We start from the raw sequence: 6000 nt of genomic DNA, 5'->3' as shown, positions 1-6000 counted from the left end.
AGCACGGTGAGTTCAATTTGAATGGACATTACTTGCTAGTCTTAACATTTGAGTGTCATAATGCTAACGAGACATTGGAAATGATCTTTGGTGCAGCTTAACTCCAGAAACGTATCGCACGATCCTTCTCCAGCTACCGGCGAGAGCCAGCCCGCTCCTTCTCCAGCTACCGGCGCGAGCCAGCCCGGTCCTACACCTCCGTGATCACGGTAAGTTTCTCTAGTGTTTTGCTTAACAAATGCATAAAGACCTAGACTTAGCTTTATTTCCTCCAATATGCTTACCATAATGACCTAGAGTTAGCTTCTTTTCCTCCAAAATGACTTAATAAGCTTACTGACCTCATAAACCATCCATTCTACCTAAGTTAGCTCTAAAACGATATGTACTTAGCTTACTTATGTCAAAAATTGCAGAATTAACTTAGTTAGCTCATAAAACGATCCATTTTACCTAAGTTAGCTCTAAAATGACTCATTTTACCTTAGTTAGCTTATAAGTGATCCAATTTATCCAAGTTAGCTCTAAAATGACCCATTTTACGTAGATTAGCTCCTAAATGATCCATTTTACCTACGTTAGCTTTAAAATGACCCATTTCACCTAGGTTAGCTCCAAAATGACCCATTTCACCTAGGTTAGCTCCAAAATGACCCATCTTACCTAGGTTAGCTTATAAATGATCCAGTTTATCCAAGTTAGCTCCAAAATGACCCAATTTACCTACAGTAGCTCCTAAACGATCCATTTCACCTAAGTTAGCTAAAAACGATCCATTTCACCTAAATTAGCTCTTAAATGATCCATTTCACCTAAGTTTGCTCAAAAAAGATCCATTTCACCTTAGTTAGCTCAAAAACACCTTAGTTAGCTCATAAATGATCCATTTCACCTAAGTTAGCTCATAAATGATCCATTTCACCTAAGTTAGCTAAAAAACGATCCATTTCACCTTAGTTAGCTCAAAAACGATCCATTTCACCTTAGTTAGCTCATAAATGATCCATTTCAACTAAGTTAGCTCATAAATGATCCATTTCACCTAAGTTAGCTCAAAAACAATCCATTTCACCTTAGTTAGCTCAAAAAGATCCATTTCACCTTAGTTAGCTCATAAACGACCCATTTCAAGTAAGTTAGCTCATAAATGATCCATTTCACCTAAGTTAGCTCATAAATGATCCATTTCACCTTAGTTAGCTCAAAAACTATTCATTTCACCTTAGTTAGCTCAAAAACGATGCCCTTCACCTTAGTTAGCTCATAAATGACCCATTTCAACTAAGTTAGCTCATAAATGATCCATTTCAACTAAGTTAGCTCATAAACAACCCATTTCAACTTAGTTAGCTCATATATGATCCATTTCAACTAAGTTAGCTCATAAATGACATATACTTCTTGTTCTAGTCTTCTTCTTGTTCTAGTCACCTATTTCTAACTTTCTTATTTACCATTTTGCAGATTTCATTCACTTCATGGAACCTAGCTTGCTATGATGGAGTGCTTGCTTTTCCTTTCATGAAACTTTGCATTGTATCTAGCTTGCTATGATGGAACTTCCTATCTTGATGAAACTTTCCATTGTAATATGTATATGGATGGAACTTGCTTAGGTATGAACAATGTGTATGGATGAAACTTATGTGATATGTGATATGTGATATGAAACTTATATGATTGATATCTGATATGGAAATATATCTATATATGTCATATATATTTGCTCTGAAAATTGTTGGATTCAAAAAAAAAACAGAAAAAAAGAGCCAATATGCAGGCTCTTTGCCGTCTGCCACCGACGGCAAAGAGCTCTTTGCCATCAGCAGCGGACGGCAAAGAGGCCACGTGGCAGGCAGCTGTGCTTCCTGGGAGGCCGACCAATTTGGTCAGTTTGCCTACAGTGGCTGACGGCAAAGGCTTTGCCGTCTGCGGCGGACGGCAAAGAGCAAAAACTTTGCCTACAGCGGCGGACGGCAAAGGCCTGCCGTGTACTGACGTCGGCTGACATCACACGGCGGACGGCAAAGGCCTTCCGAAGTTTGCCGTCAGCGGCGGACGGCAAAGGCCTTCCGAAGTTTGCCGTCAGCGGCGGACGGCAAAGGCCTGCCGTTAGCCACCTAACGGAGTAACAGCGCACTTATTGCCGTCTGCACTCTTTGCCGTCCGCTGCTGATGGCAAAGGCTCCTTTGCCGTCAGCCGCCCGAAGCAGACGGCAAAGTACCTCTTTGCCGAACCTTACTTTGCCGTCACCTTTTGCCGTCCGCGGCGGACGGCAAAGACCTTTGCCGTCAGCCATCCATGCCTTTGCCGTCCGCCATGGCTGACGGCAAAGTAGCTGATTCCTGTAGTGATTATGGAACTCCCAGGTGGTCTCTATTGTGAGTAGTATACCTGTTTTTTAATACAATTTCGCAGCCTACCCCTGGCCAGGACATGTTAAATAGTCCAATTTCTTTTGCTTATCGCACTATTTGTATTGTTCCGCTTTCATAGCGGCCTTTCTATAAACAATGCATAGCTTTTTGTCTATTTTTTGCATTATCCTCTTTTTATATATATGTTTATTAATAACATGTCGCATCCGTACACTATGGTATGGCAAAATACGCCAGGGGCTTCAGTACCCATCCATATGGCGTGAGAATTCCGTACACTTTCACAAGTGCGGCACCCCGAACTTATAGCACTATATGCATCGGCTCCGAATCATGATTTGGGTCAATGGTTGGGTTTGCCCGGCTCCTATGTTTTGGTGCGTTACGTTCCGCTATATCGGCTAAGGTAGCACTAGGAGAACTACTACGATTGTGCCCCAATTGAGCTGGGCTGAGCACCTCAGTAGAGAAAGCTAAAACCGACTGTCATGATGAAGCGAGAGACCGGTCGCTGTTCGAGAGGTTTTTCGAGTCCTTAAAGACTTATGCCGCTTCGAGCGAGGAACCGGCTTTGTCCGGCCAAGGCGTGGATAGCACCCCGAACTCGGTCTTCCGAATACTAGGGGCTTCGCCGAAATTTAAAATTATAGAGTTCTATGGCTAAGTGAGAGTGTTCAAGCATTATAGTCCGATTGCCTTGTTCGTTGTGCTGATAGCCTCCCTCGACGGACCCAATCATGGGAAAAAGAGCGCTCAGGTTTATCCCGAACACCCCAGCACTAGTGGCATGGGGGCAGAAGCCGACAACTGGCCATCTCTCAATTTTTTAATAAACGGCCGCACAGAAAGTAATATTTTAAATTCAACAAGCATTGCTTAGCGCATATGAACAAGTTTTCAGCGCACAGGATAACACGAGCGAGTTCATTCAAAAATTACATCATTGGTACATTCATCCTCCATAAGGCGGGCACCAGCCAGAACATCCTTGTAATAGTTCTCGGGCTTGCGATGCTCCTTCCCCGGCGGCGGCCCGTCCCTCACAAGCTTCTCACCGTCCAGCTTACCCCAGTGCACCTTTGCACGGGCAAAGGCCCTACGGGCACCTTCGATGCAGACGGAGCACTTGATGACCTCGAGCCTTGGAAAAGCCTCCACCAGCCGTCGCACCAGTCCGAAGTAGCTCCCGGGCAGGGCCTCTCCAGGCCACAGCCGAACTATGAAGCCCTTCAGGGCCTGTTCGGCCGCCTTGTGGAGCTCGACCAGCTGCTTCAGCTGGTCGCTCAAGGGCACAGGGTGTCCGGCCTCAGCGTACTAAGACCAGAACACCTTCTCTGCTGAGCTGCCTTCCTCGACTCGGTAGAATGCGGCGGCATCGGATACGCTGTGGGGAAGATCTGCGAATGCTCCTGGATTCGGGTAAGTAACAAGTAGTTTACTTTTATATGTCTGCTTTGCATAGAGAATGCCTTACCCGCCGCTATCTTTTTCACCGCATCCAATTCCTGGAGGGCCTTTTGGGCTTAGGCCTTGGCAGATTTGGCAGTTTTAAGGGCCGCGGCAAGCTCGGACGCTCGCGTCTTCGAGTCTAGCTCCAAACTCTCATGTTTTTTCATGAGAGCCTGAAGCTCTCGCTGCACCTCGCCGACCTGCGCCTCAAATTTCTCCCGCTCGGTGCGCTCCGTGGCCGCTTTCTTCTCGGCCTCGGACAGCGCCTGCTTGAGGGTCGCCACCTCAGTTGTGGCCCCTACAATAAGCAGTGTACTCCTGTCATTTTTTGCAATTGCGTCTTCTTATAGGCATTTTTTCTATAAGGTATCTCTTACCTTCTTTCTCCTCGAGCTACCGTTTGGCAAGGCCGAGCTCTTGCTCGGTCCGCTCGAGGCCCTGCTTCAGGGCACCCACCTCCGCAGTCAGTGCGGCAGTGGCCAGCAGCGAAGCCTGCATACGTATATTGACTCCTTTTTAGTTAGACTCCTGCGATATTTAATAGATCCTCTATTCGGCTTTTCTTTCCGAACGCCAAACAGAGCATCAGGGGCTACTGTCTATGCGGTAATATTTTTACATATTTTTTACTTACCTCGAAGCCTGTTAGAAGGCTAGCACAAGCTTCAGTCAGTCCGCTTTTGGCGGACCGAACCTTCTAGACCACCGTACTCATGATGGTACGGTGCTCCTCGTCGATGGAGGCGCCCTTAAGCACCTCCAGCAGATTGTCCGGCGCCTCCGGTTGGACGGAGGACGCCGGCTCAATAGGCTTGCTCCTCTTGGCAGGAGTTCGCCTGCCGCGATCCGGAACCGTTGATGATTCTGGCGCGGTGTCCGGCTTAAAGCCGGACTTGGAGCCCTGGGGGGTCTGGTCCCCTTTACTCCTGGAGTCCGGGAGGTCGCCTCGCGGTTCCTCCTGGACCACCTCCTCTTGCCCCGGAGCTTGTCGCGACGCCACTTCGGCGTCATCCGCAGCACAGGGGGAGGCAGCGGGCGGAACTGAATTCACGTCCGATGAATCCAGGGAGCCGCTCGACGACTCGTCGAGCCCGTCCTTGGGCGGGCTGCATGATTATATTCGGCATTAGGGAAAGCCGCGCAACAAAAGGAATATCATGAGTTACTCTGGTATCCGAACACTTATGATTTCGCCGGACGCTTGGCCCTGTCCGGCCACTCCTCTTCGTCCTCGTCGGCGTCGGGGGCGTAGTCCGGCGGAGGGATTTTCCTCTTCTTGGACCCTTCAGCCTCCCCTACTGGGGCGGCCTTCCTCTTCTTTCCTCCCCCTGCTGGAGGGGGAGAGGTCTCTTCTTCCTCCTCCTCGTCTTCACGGGAGGAGTGCGTCTCGGACTCGTCGGACGACGAGTCCGACACCACCATATCCCGGGAACTCTTTCGAGTCCCCGTGGCCTTCTTCTTCTTGGCCTTCTTCTCCGGCACCACATAAGGTGCCGAAACCAGCAGCTTCACTAGGAGAACAGGGGCTGGGTCTTCGGGCAAGGGAGCCGGATAGTTAATTAGTCCGGACTTCGCCCGCCAACCCTGTCAAAGGTGAGGGAGTTTAGATCCCGCATAGAGTCAAACTATGAAGAAAACTTAATATCCTGTAAAAGATGAAAATATTTTACCTCGCTAGCAAGACGCTGCAAGCTGAATCCGCGGTCTTCGGAGGCGCATGTGGGAGCCTCGGCGCCTTTGGTTAGCCCCCTCCAGACATCTTCGTACGTCGTGTCGAAGAGCCTGCTCAGAGTTCGGTGCTGCGCCGGGTTGAACTCCCACAAATTGAAGTCCCGTTCTTGACACGGAAGGATCCGGCGGACGAGCATGACCTGGACTATGTTGACAAGCTTGAGCTGCTTGTTCACCAGGGACTGGATGCATTTTTGCAGTCCGGTCACCTCTTCTTCGTCGCCCCACGACAAGCCCGTCTCCTTCCAGGACGTGAGCCGCGTAGGGGGTCCGGATCAGAATTCAGGGGCTGCGATCCACTTCGGATCGTGTGGCTCGGTGATGTCAAACCACCCTGACTGCCACCCCTTCAAGGTCTCCACAAAGGAGCCCTTGAGCCATAGGACGTTGGCTATTTTGCCCGCCATGGCATCTCCGTACTCCGCCTGGTTGCCATGCACC

This window comes from Triticum urartu, chromosome 5A (assembly GCF_056163025.1).
Source record: "Triticum urartu cultivar PI428250 chromosome 5A, HENAU_Tu73, whole genome shotgun sequence".
NCBI classification, from domain to species: Eukaryota; Viridiplantae; Streptophyta; class Magnoliopsida; order Poales; family Poaceae; genus Triticum; species Triticum urartu.
This window is presented reverse-complemented; position numbering follows the sequence as displayed.